We start from the raw sequence: 26,713 nt of genomic DNA, 5'->3' as shown, positions 1-26,713 counted from the left end.
GTGTGATCATAGGACGCATTGCTAGATCACGTTCAAAAGCACTCTTTCAACGTAAAATAATATTCAAAGAAAATAGATTTTACGAACAGCAGCATTTCCAAAATAACACCAATTGAAAAAAGAACGAAAGGCAGGTCATCGTCAATCTTGAGTCTGGGACTGGAATAAAATAAAATGAAAAAAAAAAACGCAAGCACACCTACAATAATAGACTCTCGTTCCTTTTCTCACATATGGTTTAGAGAAAGCATGCTACGAGCTAAACAGTCAGTCGGAGCATCGAAAACGTTCTCCCCCCTTTAAAGAAAGCCAACCAAAACCGAGCAAAAACAAAAACAAAAAAACGATCCGTACTGAAAGACAATCTGGTGCAAACGCAGCAGAATGGATCGCAGAGGTAAACAAAGGATCGTGTTCCTGACCCTTACGTCGCTGCTATTTTAGTTAACTTGCTGCTGACTGTTGTTGGGGTTCTACCTATTTGTGTGATGGCTGGGTTCCTTGTCAATGCTTCCATTCTGTTTTAAACCATATCACTTGTTCTGCCTTGTCGTTGACGTTTTGTTTCGTAGTGGGCAAGTCGTTGGAAAAAGGAGCGCAGCACCGTTGGGATTAGCGTTTCACCCCGTACCTGACACGTCGGAGCGAAAGCCCGACGTACAAGGGGGGAGGCCAAGGCTGCTCCCGAAGTGCTCCCACGCAGGCCACCGGTCTCGCGATTGACAAGATCGCGGACTCCGGCTATTGCCAGGTGGCAGCTCCAGAGACGACCTTCTTGGGCGGTCGGGGGCTTAAATAAGAGGGCGCGTGTTTTTTGGCTAGGATTTCGTTTTCTCTCGTACTATCCTTAGACTGTAACTTATTTGTGTCTGTATTGCGGACTGTCATTTATTTATATGTGTAGTGCTGACTTGCTGTTGTTGTGGTTGTTCTTGTTTGTCCTCTTGGGCATGCAGTGAAGCTGGAGAAGTTAAAGAACTTCTCCAGGATGGTTGATTGATTGATTGAGTTTTATAGGCGAAAAAGCGTCTAAGGCTATAGGGCGCCAAAATCTGTGACTATTTTATGAAATGTTTTTTGGGGAGGAAAGAGGGCTCTAGTGGCCAGTGATAGAATAAAGGGATGAACATGAATATGTATATAAATAATGTGGATGACAAATTTTAAAATTGCATAGCAAGTTTAAAGTTGGCGTAAAAATTTAATGCTTTCTAGGAATTAAAAACATTTGTATGATTTATGAAAAGTTCATCCCCAAGCAGAAGAGCAAGGTGTAAAGGCATATGTGCTGAATAAAACTGGGCGAAGTAGTATTGGCGGTATCTGTGATATGCGGGGCACTCAAGAAGAATATGCACTACAGTTAATGGTTCTAAACATCTAAACAGTGTTCGCGTGCAGTTGGATCCTCTCGGCGAAGCAGATACCCATGTGTTAGATGTGTGTGGCCACTTTTTAACCGACAAAGGACTGCCTCGAAAAAACTGTCCCTATGACGGGAACTCGCCCACTCCTGTAGCATCGGATTTACAACATGGAGTTTGTTGTTGGTTTCGCGGGACCATTCCTCTTGACATTTACACTTGTTACTTTTCTTTATGGTCACTTTGTAGTCTTGGTAGGGTATGTCGTGAATATCAGCCTTCCTTGTAGCACATCTGGAAGCGGCACGATTAGCAGCTTCATTGCCGTTCCCGGCAATGAAGCTGTTGATTGTGCCTAGTCACGTGAGTGACTAGGCACCCAGCAAAAGACTATCTGCAATGTGTTCTCTTTAGCTGCAGCAACCACTTTATGTTGTAGCTGTGTTATTAATGGGTTTTTTGCTATCTCAAAGGATCTGAGCGCTTTCAGGGCACGTAGTGAACCAGTGTAAACTACATAGTATAGATGCCTATTTTTGATAATATAGTTTGTGGCCAATAGTAAACCGTATACCTTGGCAATCAAGATAGTTGCACTAGAATTAATCCTCCGCACACCTTTAAGTGATGGTCTAATCACGGAACAGCCGACAGAGGAGTCGGTTTTCGTGCCGTCAGTGTAAAGGCTGGGGTAGTCTTTATATGTATCTTGTAGCTGAAGGAATGCCTGTTATAAGACTCCTGGTGGGGCATTTTGCTTAGTGTACTCAGTGAGTGACAAGTTTGTGATGATAAGACTATGCTCCCATGGTGCCACTGTTCCCAAAGGCTGAGCAACAAGTGGGTTCATCTGAAGGCTAGCCGAAACAGCCGCGGACTTGTTTAGCAATGAAAATTGAGGCTTAACACTGGGCTTACTTGGGAAGGTTCATTCAAAACGTGTTCCCTCGACTAGTTTCCGGAATGGATGTTGTAATACTGACCGTATACTAAGGGAATACATGAGAACTAGTGACGTTTCATTAGCTTCAGCATAGAGGCTCAGCACAGGGGATGTTCAAAACGCGCCGGTGGCAAGCCGGATCCCTGCGCGATGAATTGGATCCAACATTTTCAGTGCTGATGCACTTGCTGCTCCATACACCAAACATCCATAGTCTAGGCATGACCGCACAATCGACCGACAGATTCTTAGAAGGCACAGTCGATCAGAACTCCAAGTCATGGGAGAGAAAACTTAGAATATAAGGGATTTATGACATTTTTGTTTTAGCATTTTGATATTATGGCTGCAAGGGTGCTGAGTCAAATATAAGCCCTAGAAACTTATACTCTGTTTTTATCTGAACTGGTACACTGTACATGGTAAACGGAGGCGTCGGCATTACACCACGTTTTCGTGAAAAACAAGCAAAAGCAGTCTTCTCCATGGAGAACTTAAATACAATATTGTCAGCCCAACTTGTCACATTATTATTAGTCAGTTGAACACGCCGTTCGCAGATTGAAAGGTTGCATGAGGAAACAGGGATCTGGAGGTTATCTACATACAGCGCACAGCGAACTGATGGTGGTATGACACGCGAGATAAAATTGATTTCTATAGCAAACAGAGTAACAATTAGGACACCGCCCTTTGGAACACCGTTTTCCTGTACAAACCATCGTAAGTGTACAGACCCCAGCCTTATTCGGGAGGTGCATCTACCTACATAGCTCTCAATATCATAGAACATGCGGCCCTGTATACCAATGTCAATCAAGTTCCTCAAAATTCTATACCGCCAGTCAGTATTGTAAGCTTCCTCGAGATCGAAAAACAGAGAGAGGCAGTACTGTCTGTAGACAAAAGCCTCTCGGACAGTTGTCTCCCATCGAACCAATTGATCCTGCGTCGAGCGAGACGAGCGGAAACCGCACAAGTATTTATCCAGTATGCATTTTTTTCCAAGGGCTGCAACAGTCGTCTATTGATCATTTTTTCGAAGGTTTTACACAAACAGCTTGTCCATGCTATTGGCCGGTAACTAGTAGCAGCATCTGAGGCCTTTCCTGGTTTAAGTAGAGAAATAATTGTAGCCGTACTCCATGCTGATGGAAAACGTCCCTTCTCCGATATTCTGTTGAAGAAGTATAAAACCAGATAGAGTGTAGAGGGGTGGAGGTGATTCAACATGAAGTAGTGGATACCGTCAGAACCAGCTGCCGAGGGTTTGACACTATGAAGGACCAACTTCAGTTCAACAAGGGTGACGAATCTATTATACGGCTCCCGTACACCACCAGGTGCCTTTATGGTCCTGGCTCCTTTCTGCTGTTTTAGCCGAAGAAATGATGATGAATAGTGCCTGGAACTTCAAACGAACTCAAAATGTTCAGCGAGAATAACGATAATACCACTCCAACGATCAATTTTGAATTGATGAAACGGAACCGTTGCGGGCGAAGTAAAAAAAGTGTGTGTGTGTGTGTGGGGGGGGGGGGGGGTGGCAGGGGGGGCTAAAGGTCTGTTGATTTCCGCGCGTGCAACTGTTTGCAATGCGTTTCTTGCGTCAAAATTGCAGTACTTGTTGGAAGTGTTGCATTCTTCACGGATAATTATTCAACATGTGCATCCCGTTTTAGCCATTTTTGTTTGGAGCTTGACTTGGGAAAGATCGAGCGGGACAAACCTTTTTTTGTCGTGTCAAAGCAAGTGGTGTAGGGTTTTCGCATCTATCCTTGAGACAGCTGGTCAGCAAGTTTATTTTTCTTAGAGACCAGAAAGACCCGTTTCTATGTACTGTAATTCAAACTCGGTTGTACAGTGCACTGCCCGGTTTCGCGATGACTACAACTGAAGACATCATACCTTGTTTATGCGGGCATTTGAAAGAAGTGTTTGCTGCATATCGTTTTTCAACAACGCGTTTTTTTTTTTTTTTGGAGTACTTCTCTGATGTGTCACGTAAAAAGTTGTTAAAACGTTTGAAGGATTTGCTTTTCCCCGTGCCTTTGTACCGTTCAATATACAGTGCAGGCCAGGCCAGAATGTTTTGAAACGTGTTAAAATAATGATAGTCTCCGCGTACGCTAAAATGTCTTTTTTTTTTTTTAAACTGCGCAGCTAAACACTTCCTGTTAGAGCTTGGTTAAGTGAGAAAAACAACCCTGTTCCATGATCAGATAAGTGCTTTTTATGTAAAAAGGAAACCATTGAGCATGTATTTAGAGAGTGCTGGGACGCTGTCTTCTTCTGGGACGTCCTGAAAAGGAATCTTAAAAAGGACCTCCCTTTAACCCTTCAAGGAATTCGTTTTCTGCCAATGGAAGGAGAGGCCGATGTACCACTCGACATGATATTGCTCATGGGCCCACACAGTAATGGAGGAGTCGTACGGCTGTCCGCCACGCTGACGCGGACGTTGGTCCGGTTTATAAGCATTTTGTTAAAAGCTTGAGTTATCGTAGGGCTCCGTGTTTTCGGATAAATCCAAAAAACTCAGAAAAACACCCGCCGGTAAAACTTTGGTCAATTCGGATTTATCCGATAAACTCCAAATATTTATGTTTCAGTGTTTTTTTGTTTTTTTTTACAGTTTGATTAGCATATAGAGTCAATGGTTCTGAGAAAATTCCACCATAATTATCTTTCAAATCTCGGACCGTTGTCAACAGGGGTCTTGCCGCTTGTCTCTTCAAGGTTGATTCAGGGCAACAGGTCGTTCGTTGTACATTCGGGTCACGACAAAAGCCACTCTTTTGGTTTCCGGTTTGGGTCATGCGATTTGTGATTTAAAGAAAGGAAAGGGTGTGTATTAGTAAGAGTGAAAGCTATGGACCATAGGGATTGCATAAATATGGGAAGAGGGGCAGTTCAATCTCTCTATTACCTCCTTAACCACTCCACCTCACGCGGCCGCGGGCTAGATTGATGAAATAGGATGGAATGACTACGAGCCTCCTAGTGACTACCTCCGGGAGTTTATTGACTTTAAGGTATCGGCGTTTATTGAAGTGCCACTTGTGTGTGACGTTTGTCGCGGATAAACAGCGCTACGTCCGTGTTACTTCTTTGTCTATTCCTCGTCTTTTCGCGCTGTTTTTAAATCCGATGGATAAATTAGTATTGCCAATGGCAATGCCACCAACACCAAATTCAACTGAAAATATTTCAATTGATACAAGCGCGTCTTCTTTTTTTATCTGGCATACGTTTACATTCGGTTATTGTTTCTTTATTTATTTTTAATAGGAAACAGCGAAATTAAACTCCGAATTTCGGAGAATTGGGAATAAAAAAAAAATATAAACTCCATAAACTCCGAATCTTGGGCAAAAAATAAACTCCGAAAAACACCCTCCGAATTTGACGAAAAATAAACTCCGAAAACACGGAGCCCTAGTTATCTGCAAGAAGTGTAGAAGGCGCGGCAACCTCGTCCGGAGTGGTTGCCGGTGCTTGAAGTGCTGTCTACTTTGAAAGACTTTTAACGTTTTGAAATCAGTCAAATCAACTGGTGCTTTTCGCTTTTTCTTTAACGGTTGAAAAATGATGTGTGTCGCTGTGCTATATAAGGCAATAAGGAAAAAAAAAACGAATGGGACCTAGCCAGTAACGTGTATGGCCCGCAACCGAAGGGCTTATTTAGGTTCGAATCCTGCCTAAAAATCTTCAAATTTTCCTTTAAGGCAAATGATTTACATTAGAGGCATGCGGCGACCTTTAATTCGCATTACATATTGTGTTTTCAATCACTTTCATTCTACACCTGACGTCACATTTTACGTGAGCATTGTGGTTTGTCTGAAATTCCAGCGCGAGGTCATGTGGCTGTGACGTCATTATCCTACCGACCAATTAGGATTTTCCCGTCACAACGCCACCGACGCCGACGCAGGCTTTTCTGAGACACGAGCTGTTTAACGCGTAGCGTTAAAAAGAAATCAAACATCACTGCTTTCGTTACGGAGACTATTTCAGTGCAACATTAAAAACGCTGTTTTATGGCGGTTATTTATTTTTTTATTTATTTACAGAATACCTACATCGCCTCGTGGGCATTATCGTAGGGGGGGGGGGGGGGGATCACGAAATAACAAATAACAGTGATTTTCACAAACAAGAAAAAGTACATCATTGTCTGAGATACTGACCAGCTCCTGTTGCAGCAGGTTCCAGTCTTTGATTGTTTGAACAAAAAAAGAACTACCCAAATTGTTTGTTTTATAACAGTACTCAAAAACCTTTTCAGAGTTATCGAACCGCGCTGACATGTAACTTGGTTTATACAGATACTCATTTCTATCAATGCCAGTTTCATTATAATAAATCCGATGAAAAAACTTCAACCTTAACTTATACCTTCTAGTGTTTAATGATTCCCATCCCAGCATGGCTTTTATTTCAGAGATACTTGCATAAGGGTTATAGTTATTGCTGACAAATCGTGCCGCTTGATTCTGTACCTTTTCTAATTTTTCGATAAGATAATCTTGGTATGGGTCCCAAATGATGCATGCATAGTCGAGTATCGACCTAACATGCAAAATATAAAGAGTTTCTTTCACCTCTGTTGAAGCGCCCTTAAAAGTCCTCCATATAAAATATAACATTTTGCTTGCCTTTGCTATTGTATAGTCAATATGATTGTGCCATTTAAGCGATTGGGTGAAATTAACTCCTAAGTATTTACAGTCGCTTACTCTGCGGATTATTGCATTTTTAATGGTATAGCTGGCGGGAGACCTTGATACATTTTTTGTGAAGCTGAGATAATTACATTTTCCAATATTTAAACTCATTTTCCACTTATCACACCAGTGTTCTATTTTATCTAGGTCGCTTTGCAATATTTCTATGTCCATTGTTGAATATATTTGTCTATAAACAACGCAATCGTCCGCAAACAACTTAATCGGCGACTGAATGTCAGTTACAATATCATTAATATAAATTAAGAACAATAATGGTCCCAAGACACTGCCTTGGGGTACTCCTGAACTCACAGTTATAGGTAATGACTTGCTACCATTTAAAACCACGCACTGCTCTCGGCCACTTAAGTAATTTTTTATCCACTTTTGAATATTGTTAGTTATATTTAAAGATGCTAATTTCTTCAGTAGTAGGTGGTGTGGTACAGTATCAAAGGTTTTACGAAAATCAAGGAAAATTGCATCTACATTAGTATTGCTGTCAAGTGATTTTGAAATGTAATGTTGAAATTCTGCCAGTTGTTTGTTACATGAACACCCTCTGCGAAAGCCATGCTGGGAAGGGGCAAGAAATTTACAGGATTCCAGGTAATCAAAAACTTCACTATATATAATATGTTCCAGCACTTTGCAACTAATTGACGTCAAAGATATAGGCCTATAATTTTCTACAAGTTTTTTATCCCCTGACTTGAAAACAGGAATAACATTTGCTACCTTCCAATCGTGTGGAACTGCCCCAGTTTCAAGGGAAATTTTAAACATGAGACATAAATACTGGGCTATAATATCTCGACACTTACAAAGAACAATCGATGGTAATCCATCAGGTCCGGTTGCCTTCGAGGTATTCATTTCACGCAAGAGGCAAGTAATACCGTTAACATCAATTTCAATATCTGCCATTGTGTTACCAGAAATAACAGATACTGGTGATTCATCGCTGGTTGTTTCTTGAGAAAATACTGATTTGAAGTAAAAATTAAAACATTCTGCCTTCTCAGCATCACTCTTGATTATTGTATTGTTAACATTTAAGTATGGGATAGAAATATCATCTTTTCTACTTGTTTTAACGTAATTCCAGAACACTTTGGGATTTCGCTTAAGATCATCGTTTAGCCGGGAGAAAAATAACTTCTTTGCTTTTCTTATAGATAACTTTAATGTGTAATTAATTTCCTTTAGCCTTTGCAGGTTTATTGGACAGCCATCTCTGGAAACCCTTCTATATGCACACCGCGCTCTTCTTACGAGTTTATGAATTTCAATATTAAACCATGGTTTTTGTTTTCGTTTTTGTCGAATAATCCTCGATGGTACAAAAGTGTCGATTAAGTTTGTTATTTTATTACGAAAGATGCTCCACAGATCTTCTAGACAGTGCGATTCTGCTAAGCATAAAAAGGTTGAAAAATAGCTGTCCAATTCAGTGCCGATGGCGTCAAAGTTTCCTCTCTCATACATGAATACCTTGCGTGGAAGTTGTGCCCTCTCGGGTGCTCCAGATACATTTAGCGTTGCAACAACCACACTATGGTCACTTATTCCAGGGTACAATCCGACCTGAGCTACAATATTAGGGTCATTACATAAGACCAAGTCTAGAATGGCGTTCAACCTCGTCGGCTGCTGCACATATTCGTTGAAGCCGAAAGTGCCCAATACCTCTGTAAACACAGTGTTAACGCGTGATTTAACAATACATTCTGTTGTTCCAGTAGACCAGTTAAAATCTGGCAGATTAAAATCACCACCTAGAAAAACACTGTCAGGAATCATTGATAACATGTCACAGAGCAAACAAATTGAAGTTTCACTGTTATCAGGGGGGCGGTAGAAGGTCCCGAACACGAGAGCAGTTCCCCTTGGGAAAAAGACCCGACACCAGACAGACTCGGTAGCATTTTCGAAAACCAGTTCATGACTAGTCCATCTATTCGAAATTAGTAGAAAAACTCCCCCACCGTGCCGATGTCTGTCTTTGCGATAAACTGTAAAACCCGCCGGAAATACCTCAGCGTCACTAACAGTATCATCTAACCAAGACTCTGTCCCCATAACAACTTCAGGTTTAAGGGTCTCCAACAAAAGTGCAAACTCGTCTACTTTATTTTTGATGCTACGGCAATTTACCAATAGTACTGAAGGCGCCTGTTTTGTAGCTGTAGCCTCATGATTGCTTGGGCCATCTTTAGGCTTTCCGACCCGTCATTCGTGTTCTCTTGGTTGGCCAGGCGCCCGATATAAAACAGGTTGTCTCGTTTCGCTGTCCCAGATAAACGTCTGCCCATTGATAACCAGTTTATCGTGGTTTAAATGAACCTTGTTCTCTCTGTTCTGCCTTTTCTCCTTCGCATAATTCCAAAGTTGACGCCTCTTTTCTTGGACTGCAAGACTAAAATTCTCGGAGACACCGAATGAAGTATTCTTGAATTTAAAAGCACTTCGCAACGCAGACTCTGACCTTCCAACCCGGGAAGTTGACTACAATTGGTCTGTTTTTCCCATCTTTGTGTTTCCCCAATCGGTGGGCTCTTTCAATTAAAACATCGAGTGATAACACGTCTTTGCAGATTTTTGTGATCAGCCTTTCCGATTCTTCCCATGTTTCACTGCGAGAGTTGTCGGGAACTCCGAAAAATACCAAATTTGTCCTCCTGCCTCTGTTTTCAAGATCATCTAATTTTGCTTCTAATTTCCTGCCACTTCCTTCAATCTGCAAAAGACGTTTTTCAATATCATTAGTTTTCAAGCTTATGGTATCAAACTTCCTCTCAAGATCAGCTTGTTTTGCCTCAATACCAGCTAACTTTCCCAAAACAGTCATTTGACCAGATTGCAATTCCAACAAAATGGTCTCAATTTTCCCAAGCTGTTCAATCTGTGCCTTAGTCATGGGACCGGGGTTTAGCTCCACGTCACCCGACAAAAGCAACAAGGTCTCAAAAAACGAAAACGATAGTTCACAGCACAAAGACATCAATGTAGCAATCACCCAAGAGCCAGCAAAATGCATGTATCTACAAAGCACACGTTTGTCGATTGGGCACGACACTCTGAGAAGCATTACATTGCTCGTTCGGCAACATTTTGAATGATTTAAATAACTAACCTGGTACATGGAGCAGCGTGAGTATGGGCCGAAAAGAGTGTCGTGCCCCAGCGGCTGAAGGCGAAGTAGCTCCCTTTTATGGCAACGGTGCAGCGGATCCGGAAACGTCCCTCGATGCCTGGCCATCTGTCGGTCTTCAAGATGACACAGAAACTTTTCTGGAAAATCCGGTGGCTCGAGGGGACGATGAGTTGACGAAAAGGTCGTCGCTGGCCATGACTCGTAGATTGGGGCTGCCGCCGTCCCGACGGAATTCGCCGTGACAGCGAGAATCCAAATCAGCACCTGGTACATGGAGCAGCGTGAGTATGGGCCGAAAAGAGTGTCGTGCCCCTAAGCTTAGTATGGGTCGAAAAGAGTGTCGTGCTTTTAAGAGAAAATTAATATTGTTGATTTAATGTTGCTCATAAAACAACATTTGTTTTTATGGACGTTCAGCTATTTTAAAGCGTATTTCTCTGTATTGTCATAATACGTGCCTATCCTGACAGGAGCGATTTCGCCAGTGCAAGTACCTGGGCTTGAGATCTGAAACCGGAAACTGAGATTCATAGGCATCGGTACTACAGAATTGCAATGCGATGAATGCAAGAATGTTTGAGGTACCAAAAGAAAAAAAATCGGGCGCTCAAAAAACGATCGCACTATTTTACACTGGTTTAGTTTAAAAAGCTGCCTGAACTTCGGAAAGTCTCCGCAGTTGTGCCTATTTTTAAGTCCGGTGATTCTGCATTGGTTAACAATTACCGGCCGGTGTGACAGTTATGTGGATTTGGAAAATTACTTGCAAAAGTAGTTTATAAGCGTCTTTACTTTTATCTGAGCTAGATGACAACTAAAGCTCAGCACGGGTTTTTAAAGGGGAGATCGATAGAATCTAACTTATGCTTATTTTTAAATTTCTCAGCGCCAATTGTGTCCAGTAGGAAACAGGTGGATGCGATTTATTTCGACATGTCGAAAGCGTTCAACCGTGTTAGTTATGATTTACTTCTACAAAAACTCGCTCTGATGGTTTCAGCCGACACCTCTGCGCATGGTTTTTAGTCATATAAAAGGTCGTCGAACTCTATTCGTGTTAAAGAATGCTACTCCGACGAGTTTGTTTCTAAATCCGGGGTGCCCCAAGGATCGATCCTGGTACCGCTTTTGTTCATTTTGTTTAAAAATGATATAGTTTCCTGTGTTGGTGGCGCAAAAATTCTTCTCTTTGCCGATGATGTTAAACTATTTTTAAATGTGAGGTCAGTATTGGATTTCACTCGTCTTCAAGCTGACATGGAACATGTTTCAAATTGGTGCTTCAAAAATCCCTTGTCGTTGAATCCCAAGAAAACTAAACATATTGTTCTATCTAGAAAGCGTGGATTCATTTCTTTTTCTTACAACCTTGAAGGCGCCTTGATACCCCGGGTATCCTTTGTAAGGGATCTAGGTGTCCGTATTGACAGTTCTCTTTTTCTTAAAGAACACGCGTGTCTACAACTGTTAATGCTGCGTTAAGAGTGTTAGGCATTATTTCTCGGTTATGTCAGCGATTCTCATCACCCTCTTGTTTGTTGCATTTGTTCAAGTCACTAGTTACATCACGGTTAGAATTTGGCTCGGTAATCTGGAATTCATTATCTCTTGGTCAGGCAACAGAAATCGGAAATGTACAAAAGCGGCTGATAAGAATTGTGTAGGACCGCTATATTGGAAGGAGGTCTTTTTATCATTATTTATTTATTTATTTATTTATTTACCCTTAAGGGTTGAAGACATTACAGAGGGGAGTGGGAAATACAAAGAAATGACAAGAGGGCAAAATAAGCACAGTCAAATTTCAAAAAAATAAAAAGTTAAATACAGCATCTTTAAAAATGCATAAGTCATCAATGGTGGCAATGTCATGAAGAAGGTGGTTCCATTCTACAGACGTGCGCGGTATGAATGAATAGAAAAATGCATTAGTGTTGCATGTAAAGACGGCCACTTTGTTCTTATGATCTAAACGACGGGAAATATATCATGAAGGGGTTAGTAGATTGTGACGCATGGCCGGATTATGATAAATTTTGTGAAAAAGGAACAGACGAGAATATTGTCTACGCAAAGCAAGAGTGGGTAATGATAATGATAGTTTTATGGACGTTACACTAGAAGTATGGTGGTAGTTGGAAAGTATGAAACGTGCGGATTTGTTCTGGACGGCCTCCAATGATTGAACGAAGTATTCCATGCCGGGGTCCCAAACGGAGGCTGCGTACTCCAGCTTTGATCTAACAAGTGATTTATAAAGAAAAAGTTTGAGAGATGACGGCACAGAACTAAAATTCCTTCTTAAAAAGCCTAGCATGCGGTTAGTATTGTTAATAACATGTTCAATATGAATATTCCATGAAAGATCAGATGTTATGTGGATGCCAAGGTATTTACGCAACTTCACCGGTTTGCTATATCAAACGCTACTTCACCGGTTTTGCATTATATAAACTTGCCGTGAGGAGGCAGTTCAGAGATTTTGTTTTTCTTCATAAACTTGTCCATGATCACGTCACGTCAATGGATTTACTACGATTCATTGACTTCCATGTTCCATGAAGAGCCAGCTGGAATGTATAAACGTCTTATCCATCTTGCATCTCCCCTGTATCCCCTTTGTCACGGATTCAATTGGCCTTCAATAAGGAACATCACCTGGATATTTTCATGTGTCTTCGGGAATTTACCTTGCTTGTTCGTGAATGGATGTCTTTCGCCTAGAAATATTTTTTTGGGGTATTTGTATTGAGTATTCTAGTTTTTGCGGTATTTGTATTTTAGTATTTTGTGCGGCACACTGGAGACCGAAAAGTTGTTTGTGGGCACGGAAAATAAAAAAAAATATTATTATTATTATTATTATTATTATTATTATTATATTTTATTATTATAATAATATATATTATTATTAATATAATTAATATATTATTATTAGAATAATATTCGAGAAGAAGAAGAAGAAGTCCCGAGAGCAGTCGGTTTTTCCGAATGCTTTCCATATGTTTAACGAAAATCAAATAATTTAGCGCCCGTCTACAATCGATAACCGACCGGAGGCTCAGGTTAAGGACCAGAGAACTTCGCAAGAACGATCCCCACCCAAGACCAGGTCAGTAGAGTCTTTTTGGCTACGGATCCAGGTCAGGCCTCGGCGATTTCACCGTTCCAGGCTCTCGCTACAATCGCTGTACGCCAGCTCAACTAGAACGTCATTCTTCGCGGTGTGCTGACAATGGTTTCTGTTCAATCTGTGCAAACCATCTGCGCCGTAAATGGAATCGCACGATCTATGACGCCACTGGCTGAGATAGCTGAGCTGTGGCTGTTCTACTAGATCGCCTCTGTCAATCGCCGTTTGAGTCCCTCTGAGCGACTGAGCCTGAGAGATCCCTATTATTTCCACCGAACACTTTGGAGTCGTCCCCGGAGACGCCCTTCTGTGTTTATGTGCAGTGTGGTGTCATCTCTACCAGGCTGCTTCCGGTAAGCCCGTACTTCTATTATTCCGGCACTTTTGTCGTCGTCCTCTTTGCTGCTGCTGGGAAACTCGACGCTACAAAATGTCCCCGCCTCCCACCTGTGGTGTGTGTGATGTGTCTGTGCCGACGGATGGAAGACATATGAAGTGTGTGGAATGTCATAGCGTCCTTCATTTGGGGCAGTGTGCTGGTATCGCCGACGCTACCTTCACGACGATGGGTGCCTCAAAACGAGAGAAGTGGAGATGTAGGAGATGTCGCAGTGGTGACAGTCGCTCGGGCGCAGGGGCTGCGGACACTGTCTCTCAAGACGACCCCCTCGCTTTCTCGGCGCAGCTAGCCTCTGTCAACCAAAAGCTGGATATGCTACTTTCTTTGAAAGAAAGTGTTGACACTCTCCTTACGCTGCCAGCAAAAGTCGACGCTCTCCTGGCCTTGAGACCCACAGTAGAATGGCTGCGGACTACCGTTGACGCTGTTGAGAAATCAGTTACATTCCTCAACGACAAGTATGACTCCGTGGTGACAGACCTTACAGCTCAAAAACAACTGACAAAGAACATAGAGGCCAAAGTCGGGACGCTTCGGAACACGGTGAAGGAGCAGGCTAATTCCATCCGCCTGCTTCAGACAGAAATCAATGAGCTCGACCAACAACAGCGTTTGTCTAATATGGAAATTCAGGGCCTGCCCTCCACTCCGAAAGAAAACTTGAGTGTGGTTCTGTGTGACCTTGCCTCGAAGATCGGCCTCTCCCAATTTCAGCCATCTGATGTTCTCTCCGCTCGGCGTCTACCCCCTAAGAAAACCGACAAACCTGGCACTGCTACATTAATTTTGGTCAGCTTTGCGTCGGCTTCCCTAAAGGAACAATGGATGGGTTGCCGTGGGCGACTGAGGGAACTCAGCCACGCCGGACTGGCACCTAAAATATTTTTCAACGAAAACCTTTCTCGGTCTAACCGTGAGCTTTTCTGGAAGGCGAGGATGAAAGGAAAGGAGAAGCAGTACAAGTACATTTGGACGAAAAACGGGCAAATCTATGCAAAAAAAAAAGCAACGGCACAACTGTCCTACGGATTGCCTCCGTAGGGGATATTGAAAAGTTGGTTTAAACCCTGGCAGCTACATTTGAGCAGTATAGTAACTTCTTGGACTTTCAGACCTCGCTCGACCAAAGAAAGGAGAGCACTTTTACATGTTTGCACGTGAACATACGAAGCCTCCGCAAATACTGGGATAATTTTCGAATAATAGTTCGAAACATAATGTTTCATGTCGATGCGTTTATTTTTACAGAAATCAATATTCCGGAGTTCATGCTGTGTCAATACACCCTTTCAGACTACAATACCTTTTTTTCCACACGATCGAAACGAAGTGGCGGGGGGATTGCGGCTTATATCCATCAAATATGGCAGGTCTCTCACCTCGATTTAACTTTTTCTCACAGTGAGGTCCTTTCCCTAAAGCTTGATATTTCGAATTTCTCAATTTCTCTTCTTTGTTTGTATAGGCCTCCTGCGGAAAGTGCTCGACTGTTTCTTGGTGAGCTTGAATCAACACTTTGCAATTTCTCCTCTATGCAATGCCTTTGTCTGGTAGGCGACTTTAATATCGACATATTAAACACAACGAACCCTATTGTGTGTGACTACTTAAACATTTTATCTAATTCTCGTTTGGAATGTGTTATTTCGGCCCCAACACGAGAAGAGATCTTAGGGACCAAATTAGTCTCTTCATGCATTGACCACATTTCCATACGAACACCGAATGGTCAAGTGGAATCTGCTGTAATTCTCGAAAAGTTAGCCGATCACTACTTCGTGGCATGTCGACTAACAGATGATTTAGCTTTCAAACCTGAATGCGGAGCTTCACGACAAGTCCAGATTATTGATATTGTTTTGTTTGACAAATTGGTTGCCTCATATGATTGGAAAGGCTTTCTGGCTTCAGTTAACACTACCAACGTGTATCCAAGGTTTGTGGAGGCTTTTAAAAACTTTACCGAATCAGCAAAAAGAACTGTAATTCTAAGGAGACGCAGACCTAACCATCAATGGCTCAGCTCTTATATTCTTAAACTAATTAAAGAAAAGGACCTTCTTTGGAAACGATGCCGGAGGTCTCCTAATAACAATGATTTGCGTAATGAGTTTCGACAAGTTAGAAATAAGGTTAACGCAGTAATTCGCTCTGCAAAGCGAAGATATTTCATATCGAAATTTGAGGAATCAAGGTTTAGCTCGGCTAAGACATGGTCGCTGATTAATCAATTTCGAGGTACTAGTGCTGAGCGCTCCATTGATGACGCCCTTGAAAGAAATTTTGGTTCACTCACATCCTCACTAGCCGACGATTTCAACAACTTCTTTGCTAAATTTTCTGGCGTGTGCAGAGACCCAGTTGATAACTCGTGCACATTGAGTGGTGCGTCTTTAAAGTCAGCTTTCCTTCCCTTTTTAAATGAAATTGATCTCCATTCTATGTTGTTTAGTTTTAAAGCAAGCAAGTCCCCTGGTGCTGATGGCATTCGCGCATATGATCTGCAGAGAAATTTCACACGAATTAAGGATGTTCTTCTAGTCATGCTTAATAGCTTTATTACTTTTGCCAACATACCTGATGGCCTAAAGGTTGCCATCGTTAGACCCCTCTTCAAAGGAGGCGCCCAATCGAAAAGCGAGAATTATCGCCCTATTTCTTTATTACCAATTTTAGGCCAAATTCTCGAGAAACACCTCTTTCAGTCGATGTATAGATTTTTGGATACAAATGAGATCTTCTCACCCAGTCAGTACGGTTTCATTGCTGGAAAAGGCACGCAGCCAGCCCTTGACGATTTTTCTGATAACTTATATTCCACATTTGAAAATAATATGTTCGCATGCGCGCTTTTTCTTGACGTGTCTAAGGCCTTTGACACTGTCAACCACCAACTGCTCCTAAGGAAATTACATCGCCTGGGTTTTCGTGGACCTTTTTATTCCTTACTAGAAAACTTCCTTTCTCACCGTTCTCAACTCGTGTCAATCGGTGGCTTTAAGAGTTCTCTTCTTTCTCTTAAGGCGGGGGTGCCTCAAGGTTCAGTGTTATCACCTCTACTTTTCAACATTTTTGTTAATGACATGGCTAATGTCGTCAGTGGATGCACGCTCCACCAATACGCCGACGATACCCTTCTTGTGTCGCGTCATATTAATCTCCATGACTCTTTCAAAACACTTGAAGAGAATGCTACCCATATAATGGACTGGTTTGCTGAAAACATGATGGACATTAATAAGTCTAAAACAAAGCTAGTTTATTTTCGTAATCCTCTTAAAAGGCACCCAACTAATGTAAAGTTTATTCTTCACCGATCTAAATGTGATCCATGTACATGCATACCAATTGAGTCGGTTAATCATGTTAAATACTTAGGTGTTTATTTTGATTTTGATATGTCGTGGAACACACATATTTCATACTTATGTAGCAAAATACGAGCTGTATCTTGCATGCTTTACAACACTAGAGTCTTTATACCAGTTGGTGTAAGGCTGCTGATAGCTCACGCACTTGCTTACAGTGTCATTCGGTACGGCGTAACCGTTTTTGGAAATTGTTCTGGTCGCTTGCAAACCAAAGTTGATACCTTACTGAGAGGAATACTCAGTAGCGTTGCATATAATACACCTTTGTCAACAACTGGGGATATTTTCAAAGCTCCCCAATTGCCAAACCTCCGTTAACTGTATATTCAAACTGTTATATTACGCAACTTTTGGAATAAGGATTTCAAAACACCATCACTTCCGTCTCGCTCATTGCGATGCACCCCTCGTTTCAAGGTGCCACGTTGTGGGACCCGTTATGGTAAATGCACGCGCGATTATTATGTTCCGAGTTTATTCAACGCTCTGCCGGACTCAATCCTGGACATCACCTCACTGAAGGCATTGAAGAAGGAACTGAAAAGTGTTGACTTGGATATTACTTAGTGCAAGCCTAGTACCAGTGTGTGCATAGTGAATTTGCAGGGCTATTATTTTTTTCTCTGGCCCCTTCTTCTTCAATGATTCTGATGGCATTTCTATGTCTCCGGGCATTTCTTTTTTTACATTTATTTGCTTTTCTCGTGCCATGTAGTGTCATTTTGTAACTGTGTTTCATTTTGCTTTCTGTTTTTTTTTAATTATTTATGTGTATTAATTTGCTTATTCACTCACTGATTTTTTTTTTCTTTTGTCACTGTCTGATGACAGTTACGACTTTTCCTTCTACTTTTCTTTTACTCGATATGTTTTCCCAACGTCGTGTTTCCATTCAGTATAGTTCTGCTGAAAATGTTTAGTTTTTACTTACTTTTTTTTTTTTTTTTTTTGCTAAGATTAGCGGCATTTTTGCTTGTCGCTGATGATACTTTCATTTCCATTGGTCTAATAGTTCTGATGACATGCATGTATAGTTTCCTCTCCTGACAATGTTTTCCTTTGCTTCGTCGTGTTTTTTTTTTTTTTGTTTTTTTTCTACTCTTGCATTTTGCCGATCCCATTGTTCTTTTTTATTCTTTTAGGGCGTCATCACACAAGCCTTTAGCTGGCTTTGATGTGCCCTTACATATAACATTGCATTTCTGATGGGCAAATAAAATTATTATTATTATTATTATTATTATTATTATTATTATTATAGTTGTATTGTTGCAAACAAATTAGTTTTGATCAATTGAAAAAAAAACTACTTTCTTGAGAGACAACGGTACTAGGTTTTTGTCTCTAATGGAGCCATGTACTCCGAGGTTGCATTTCTTGTGTCATCTAGGTGAGATATTAACAAAAAAAAAAACATATACCAGCTAAACAACTCCCACAAGATGCAACTCTAGGTGAAGCGAGTCGTTGAGCCGTCAAATGTTTGTAATTGGTCAGTTTTTTTTTTTTTTAATTTTTCGTTTTTTACGGCTTCACATTACCGAGTAAGTTGGATTTTATTTATTTTCAACTGTTTCCCCGAAAGACCGAAAAAGAAAGTTTAATTAATAAATAAACTACGTATATGCGATTATATCAATTAAAAAAAAAAAACTTTTTTCAAGGTGCCAATTTTTGCGCTCCAGTAATGCTGCCCGAAAGAAGCGATTTGCATGAATCAAATTCAGAGAGGATCCTACAAAAATACGAGTTCTAAAACGCGTAGTCGACCCCGACGAAATCTAGCTCATACAGAAAAACAAGACAAAAAGCAAAAGTTTGGATCGGCGAGCCCGAGAAAAACGTGACTGGCAGCATCTGAATCCCTTTCACTTTTTCGCGTCGTTGAAAACCCGCGAGCGAGCATATTTTGCGTTGCACAAAAAAATCGCGTCCGTGGCGAAGCTCGACACGAAGTTCGAGGATGGAAAACGGGCGGCGTGGAGTTGGTCTACTGGGCTCGGCACTCCGTTGTTTTCCACTTTGCGCGGGCGTGTTTTCGTGGTGCTACTTAGTTTGACTATATTTTTTTTTTTTTTTTTTTTTTTTTTTGCGTTGTGGTACGATACCATCACCGCTTTGTGTCTGCGGAAGCGCATACAACTGGGTAGCTACGCGAGTTGTGAAGACTTTTCGCTCGCGAAAGATAGCCTCGGCGGTCGTAAAGCACGTGTCGCTTTTTAGTTTTTGTTTTGTGACTGTGGTGTGTGAATGAACGTTTGTATCTAATTGTTTAAAGCTTATTTGCAAAAAAAAGAAAATAAAAACACTGGTTGTTTTTCAGGGTTTTAGGAAAAAGTTTCCTTGCAAAAACACTGCAATAAAAATCAAAACGCGTAAAACTTATTTGAGTATCGATGGAGTTATTGTGTGAGCAAAGGTAAGCGAGCAGAAAAGTGCATTAAAACTTGGGTTTGGGCTAGTTATCTATTACTGAACAAAAAGGTTAAAAAGATACTGTGTGTGTCACGAACGTTCTGTGCGAAAATCCGTTTAGTTGTGGCCGAGTCTAAAACGGGCAGACTCGAGGCTGTTTAAATGATAGAGCACGAGAGCATAATCTGTGTGTTCGCAACAACGCGGGGGCCATCTTGCTGACCATTGCAGGCGAGGTGGGTGTGAACCTGACCTGATTGGCACAAAGTTTTTAAGAAAGGCAGAAGACAAAACGGAAAGAGAGATTATGGAGGCATTTTACATAAAAAAAGAAAAAAAAACAATTGCGTCAGCGCTCTGTCTCTGTATCTGCTTCAGAGTGAATTGACGTATCTGGACGGTTTCCTTTGATTCTGGCGATTGAGTGCGATGTGGTTTGGGCAATGTGTATATATAGGTGACGATGGTGATAATAAAGAACAGTTCAGAGTGAAGCACCTGTCCTGTCGTCTGTGTTTCTTCATTGTTTCCGTTTTTCACGGTTTTTAACCTTTTATACAAAAATATACGTCTCTGAGGACAAATAACCAGGAGAAAGACCTTTTATTTAGCCTTCCAGAGACATTTTGCTATAGTAGGTGACAGTTTAAGAGTTCAGGGGTAGCTCTTCCCGCCTCTTTCCACTCTAGAAGAGCGAACGTTGGAGAGGAGGTGACCTCGTTTCTAACTTTTGCACTGCTGAAGTGGACAACGGTCGGAAGAGCTTCCACTCGACCCTTAACCTGTCACAAAATATAGTAATAACTATAGTACAGCCTAACCTTACCACGAGTATCCCGACTGAAATTAACAGCCTCTGAAAAGTTCTGGTGAGCTAAGGATAAAATTATAATCACTTGACAACACAAAGAATTGGAAACGTAGTTTCCTTTTTTCCACCCACTGCAGGCCACGGACCCTCTGCCATAAGATTTCGAACTGCGCTAAATTACTAGCGCAGGCTTTCTGGCCGAAACAAAAAAACGCTCTGGAGAGGTGCGAGTATAGCAGTCATGCTCACATCTTGTTAGGCTAGGTGTCGCAAGCTACCGCCCGTTACAAAGCGTACAGCCGTTAGCATCCATCCAGCATCTATCCATCTAGACATGATGTACACATATGCCATCATAAAGTGGCGCTGCCCGAGCCAGTGTGCACTAATTCGACTCTCTTACGTCACGTCACTGCGGGGGCGCTGCTGTCGGCACTAAGCATTAGAGAGCCTAGATTACAGAGTGTCTCCAACTGCTCGATAGTGGTCACGAGGTTTATGGCCCACTTTTGCAGTACGCGATCTGTGGGGAGCTGGCGAAGGCGTTGATCGTCTGCAAACGCCTCACCCTTGTAGCCTGCATTCCTCCTCGCCACGCGACAAGGCCAATCCCCACGGAAGGCGTATGCCACTCGATTGCAAACGCTCCCCATGGTTTGAGATTGACCCTCTCTTCTGTAAACAACGCCTTGGTTTATATGCAAACATCTTCATCGGCAGCGGCTCTTGAGATATACGAACAGTCGGCACATCGGGAATGGCTTATTCAGTAAAACGACTTTTGTTTGGGCTAGTTGGTTTTTACTAGACATGATTGAAATAGCGCAAACTTGACAAGGACAAAGAAGGCACACGTACAACAGGGCTGGTCTTGTATTCAGCTTACCCCTTCAACGTTTAATGGCCCGGTTGCGAGCGAATCGAATTGCCAAATGGGAGCGGTGCGATCAATCAGTGAAAGAAAAAAACAGTTGTTTCGCAAAACGTTGTGGCATAGATCACCAAACTTCTCCAAGGTGAAATTCTATCAGTTTTTTTTTTCAACTGACAAGATTGGTGAGAGAATTTCTTAACGGGATCCGTAATGCGTGCCTGATATTATAAATAATAATTGTGCAAGATGCCATGGAACAGCCCTAGAGAATTAATATTTGTGTATTTAAATAAATAAGTAAGTTAAAAAAAATGACTGTCAGAAAAAGCTGCGAACGTTGTCCTTCGACTGCAATTTTCTAGATATTAAAATCATACCTCCGCAGATCTAGCCCTGAAGACGACATAATTCATTTCAAGACGACATAATTTATCGACGGCGCCATCCTGCGACACGCCAGGTGTTTACATGCCTGTTTCCATTTCGGGCTTTCGGGAAAGTTTCTTTTTCCGCAGGCTCTCGTGCCGACCAGGAAACAACGTCCAAGTAATTTTCGAGTAGCTGAAGGTCGCTTTGTTGGCATTGTTTATGGATGAAAAGTCGAGGCGTAAAAAGAGCAGTCTTCCAGCGATGGCGAGCCTAGGATGGAATACTAGTATAAAACAAATACATACATTCACGGTTTATTTTAACGTGAAACGCAGTTGGGCTTGTTGTTTCAGATTTCAGGAAGCCGTGGCCTGTGATGTCACATGACATGACGCCACATGGCATAACGTGACGTGACCTATACACCAATCAGTTTCGCCCGCTAAATTTAGCGGGGAAATTGACGTCACGTTACCTGATGTCACGTGATAATAGAACGCTTCACTATGCGAAACATTCGCCTACCAATGTTTTTTTCTTGGTATTAGTAATATACCAATCGTGCTCGATTTTCAAGGCCCCGCAGAAAAGGAACTAGGAGGTTCCTGTAACATGGCATTGAATGAACTTGAAAACGGGAAATGCATCCAATAAACCTTTAACCCCGGCGAAAGAAACATCTTTGCGATATTAAGATGTAGTGAGGAGTGCAGTGAGCGAGCAACTCCATTAGATTAGTACGGAACGGATTCGTGATTACAAGCTAATTCAACCATTGGATAATATAAACCCTTGTAAAACATAATTGCTGCATGCGTCCATAGACGCCGTGCTCGCAAGGTGAGGGTAGCACAAAGAAGAAGCCTGAATGCAGTTATCTCTCAAAAAGGCGATGTTTGTCGACCTCAAATGTTTTTGACAACGCTCGTCAATCTTCAGTGTACAAGATCAAGCCCCACCTAGTGGCTTGCATCATCGCCGAGTCGCTTGCCGATATAAAGTGTAGAAATGCAGCACTCGCTCGCAGAACCACCCACGCGATAACATATTTTTGAAATTGAGTATGCATGCTAGTATGCGGACTGACTCTTTTGGCAATCTCGAGAAGTAAAAAGCAAGAGTCGACCAAAGATACCCAAGGACATGCAATGTCGACGAGACTAAATTGTTCTGCAACTAATAGAGAGTTTTAGTAGATCCTGTTTCGGGCCACGCTATTTGTAGCGGGAGCTCGCGCTGCCCCTTCGATGCATGCTCCGAAGCGCGCGCCTGTAGCGGTAGCGGACCTTTGAAAACGATCCACTAAAACTCCCTATTAGCTTCGGCTTCAACAGACCGTGCAGCGCAATATCTGACTAGTTGAAGCGCTGCATAGCATCTTGTCATAGGAGAGCAATAAACGTGTGATTTTTTTCTTTATTTGTTTTGCTGATATTTTTTTCGAATAGGCGGTAAAGATAAAGACACAAGTGCCCGACGGAGCCTCCCCCCCCCCCCCCCCCCCCCCAAATAGTTCAGCCGGGGCAGATAAGATAGGAGTGTCATATACAACAACAAAGCAACAAAGCAGAACTAATATACACGCTCTGGAAGCCGCAATCACAGAATCGCACATGTCAAGCAAAGCGCACCATCAATAACAACAAAACAACACGGCAACAAAGCAGGGTGAAGAATAGATTATACACAGGCAATCAGCTGAAATAGTAAAACCACAGCGTAACACATCACATTAATAACGTTATTAACGTTGGTCATCACCAAAGTAATGCATGCTATGCACACACAAAAGTACATTTAGGTAGGTCACTTGTATAGAACTTTGACCAAGAAAAAATAATGGTCTAACTTCATACACATAGAGATTACGAATAAGATAATTTCAGATACCAGAAACGAAAAAGAAAACACAATGAAAATGTAATAGCACCACCAAACAGAAGCGTTCTGCATTTGCTTTTGAATTTATAAAAAGTTGTGTTATACTGTATGACCTATGTCAATATCTCTATTGTTTAAAATTTTAATTATTTGAAAAGTTAAAGTTTGTCGTTAATAATTTGTTCTTATGGTGGGCATTTTTACCTTTAAATTTTGAAACGTATATGCGCTCACGCTATTTGTTGGGGTGGAGTGCAGCTTGTTCTTATGTATTCATTGTAACAATTTAAAGTTGTAAACCTGGTCTGCCTTGAGCATATCATTTTTTACAAAGAGTGGCTGTGTGCTTAAGTTTCTTTCATCACCTCTATTATTTTCACATATAAGTAGTATTCTCTTTTGTAATATAATTATTTTATTGTAGTTTGAAGCTGTTGTTCCCCAGACCAATATACCGTAACTAATCTTAAAGTAAACTAAGGAATAGTATAACGTTTCTTTCAACCAGGTAGGTACTAAATTTGGTATTTTATATAAGCTGCCAGTAACTCAATATAATTCAGTTTTAAGTTTATTAACAACAGTATTCCACGACAGGTCCTCGGAAAACCATACACCCAAACATTTTTATCTCTTACTTGCGCTAATAAAGTGCCATCAAACGTTATATTGATAAAGCTGCAATCTCGTTTATTTACTGGTCTAAAAACTACATACTTAGTTTCACTTGTATTTAAACTTAAACGATTGATTTGTAGCCACTTTGATAGGTTTACGAGGTAGGCATTTGCAGAATTTTCTGAACACTCTTTTGTCAAGCCAGAGAAAAATACATTCGTATCGTCTGCATACCTTATTTACTGAGGAGAGCTGTTAAATCATTAATGTACACGAGCAACAACAGAGGCCCCAGGATAGAACCCTGAAGAACGCCGTTTTGTATTTTCATTTTGCTAGATGATTGATTATTGATATAAAAATATTGATAGCAATCTGTAAGATAGAATTTGATTAGTTTTAATGTGACTCCTCGAACTCCGCAAGTTTTAAGCTTTTCTAGTAGAATATTGCGTTGTACAGTATCAAAAGCTTTTCGTAACTCTAGGAATAGGCCAAGGTATAAAACTTACTTTTAATATTTTAAACAATTTTATCTTTTATTTCAGTCAGTGCTAGTTCTGCAGACTTTTTTTTTCTGAAATCCATATTTGAGCCTGTGTTATTATGTGATGCTTCTGAAAAAAAAACTTTTTAGCCAATTATTAATAACTCTCTGAAAGACCTTCGAAAAACTGGTAGGACTAAAATTGGTCTATAATTATTTTGGTGGTCACACCGCCTCCCTTGTACACGGGAATAACTTTGGCTATTTTTAACTCATCGGGAAATTCGCCAGACGCAAGTGTGATATTTATTAGATGGGAAAATATAGGGCTAATGATGCTCATGGCGTGCTTAAATGGTAAGGGGTTTATTTCGACATCCCCAGCGGCAACATCATTTTCAAGATTTCTCATAATTTTGTCGATTTCCAACGGCGTCGTTGGGAAAAACATGATCAATTCTAGTTGATTTTTTTTAAGTACGCATTTCTCCATATCTGCATTTTCCCTTGTATACGTTCCTACGTTAACGAAGTGCCGATTCATTTCATCTCTAGTTCTTTCCCGGAGACGTTTACACTATCATTATTTCTTTCACACTAGAATGAGGTTGCTTTCGATTCGTCAAGTTATTTATCATGTCCCATACTTTCTTATGATCATTGTGAATGTGAATATGTGAATTGTGATTTGTGGCGTTCTCACAGTTTAAAAAAGATAGATGCGTCACTGTTACCTCGTCTGTTTCACCTAATTATGCTACAGGTACTAGTACAATGTGTACAATTATTTGATTACTATGCGAGATCGCATATCGGGTCATATTTCACTATATAGAGAACAGATAAGTATTGAACGTAAGCCGTACAATCAAAAACCGCGCGACGTATTTTCAGAACTGGAATGTTTGAGAAAAAAACAAAGTCGCAGAATTCCGTTATATCATATAGAGTGTTCTTCTGTTTCATTTTTTGTCCACACCATTCGGGACACTTTGAAGAGAGTTAGTTAGTTACAATTTCAAAAAATGCTGTTTTTTTTTTTTTTGTTTTTGCGAAAGAATACAGAGCTGTGTTTGAGTATAGAGATTTATTTCGCATTTTGGTGTTGTATGCATTTTCAAAACGTCCTTTTTGTACGCGCTGTCTTATGTGCCGCCCACTTCCTTACGCCAAGCAGCGCAGCAGGGATTGTGTAGCTAAATAGAAAAATATAGTTAAACACTTGATTAGAGAAAAAGTACGCAGCAATTTCAAACAGGGTACCTACTATTGCTGTATTGGCATTTGAATGGGTTCTGTATTTTGTTACTGAGTACGGCCAAAAGCTTTTTTTTCTTTTTACAAAGAGACAACGTGGTTGTCATTTAACAGCGCCAATACTGTTGCGCCCGACAAGGCTGCAAGTGTTTCGTAAGAACACTGAACCCACTGTGACCGCGGACATCCTAAGAAACGCTTGGCGTGCCCTGCTATGTACTGAATTTTCGCTTGGTAATTTGTGTTTTGTCGCCCTTTATTCTATCGCAATATTATAGTGAGATTCGCGGGTCTCGCAAAGCCTAAGGGTTTCTAAACTCCCGGTGACTTTGGGTAGTGAAGGAACCTAAAAAATATGGAGGCGTAACTAATAACAAGAGCGAAATAGTTAAAAAAAAAACACCAGGTTTTGTTGCCTTTCATTTTGTACGTGGTCGTCTATGACAAAAATACAACAAAAGCAAAGATGGCCGATATCAGGAGCCCATATATCTTGGTGATGTAATACTTTGCGCGCCTTTGCCGCAGCATCGATTGTAGATTTACTTTAAAAGAAGACCCAGTTTCGAAACAAACTCTTACCAAGATTGTATGCGTCATTACTCTCCTTACTCAACACGCAAAAGTTCTTTTTTAATTTTATTTTACGCCCTTTTGTCAATATTTTAGGTTAAAACAAACTAAACAGATTTTTTACAAAGTTCTTACGATTGCAGTTCAATATTCGTAAAGATCTTTCGGCGGAATCAACAATAAACAAGGTAAACCCTCCCGAACCGGCTGGCGTCAAAAACTGCGACATCGTTTTTGCGCCCTACCTTCATGTTTACAACACGAATCATGTGGACGAAGATTTTGACATTAACCTTTCAAAAGACCTATCAGCGACGTCGTTCTCCG

The 26,713-nt window shown here is 41.1% G+C and overlaps 2 pseudogenes; both read right to left on the bottom strand.

The window, feature by feature from the left end:
* The window catches only part of LOC120846042, a 55,370-nt pseudogene extending 46,117 nt beyond the window's left edge, over positions 1-9,253 (bottom strand).
* Positions 9,254-9,272: 19 nt separating this feature from the next.
* Positions 9,273-10,302, bottom strand: LOC115312813 (annotated as a pseudogene).
* Positions 10,303-26,713: the final 16,411 nt, after the last annotated feature.

Source organism: Ixodes scapularis, unplaced genomic scaffold (assembly GCF_016920785.2).
Source record: "Ixodes scapularis isolate PalLabHiFi unplaced genomic scaffold, ASM1692078v2 PGA_scaffold11__112_contigs__length_91849675, whole genome shotgun sequence".
NCBI lineage: Eukaryota > Metazoa > Arthropoda > Arachnida > Ixodida > Ixodidae > Ixodes > Ixodes scapularis.
The sequence above is the reverse complement of the archived record's forward strand: the minus strand, read 5'-3'. Positions and strand labels throughout refer to the sequence as shown.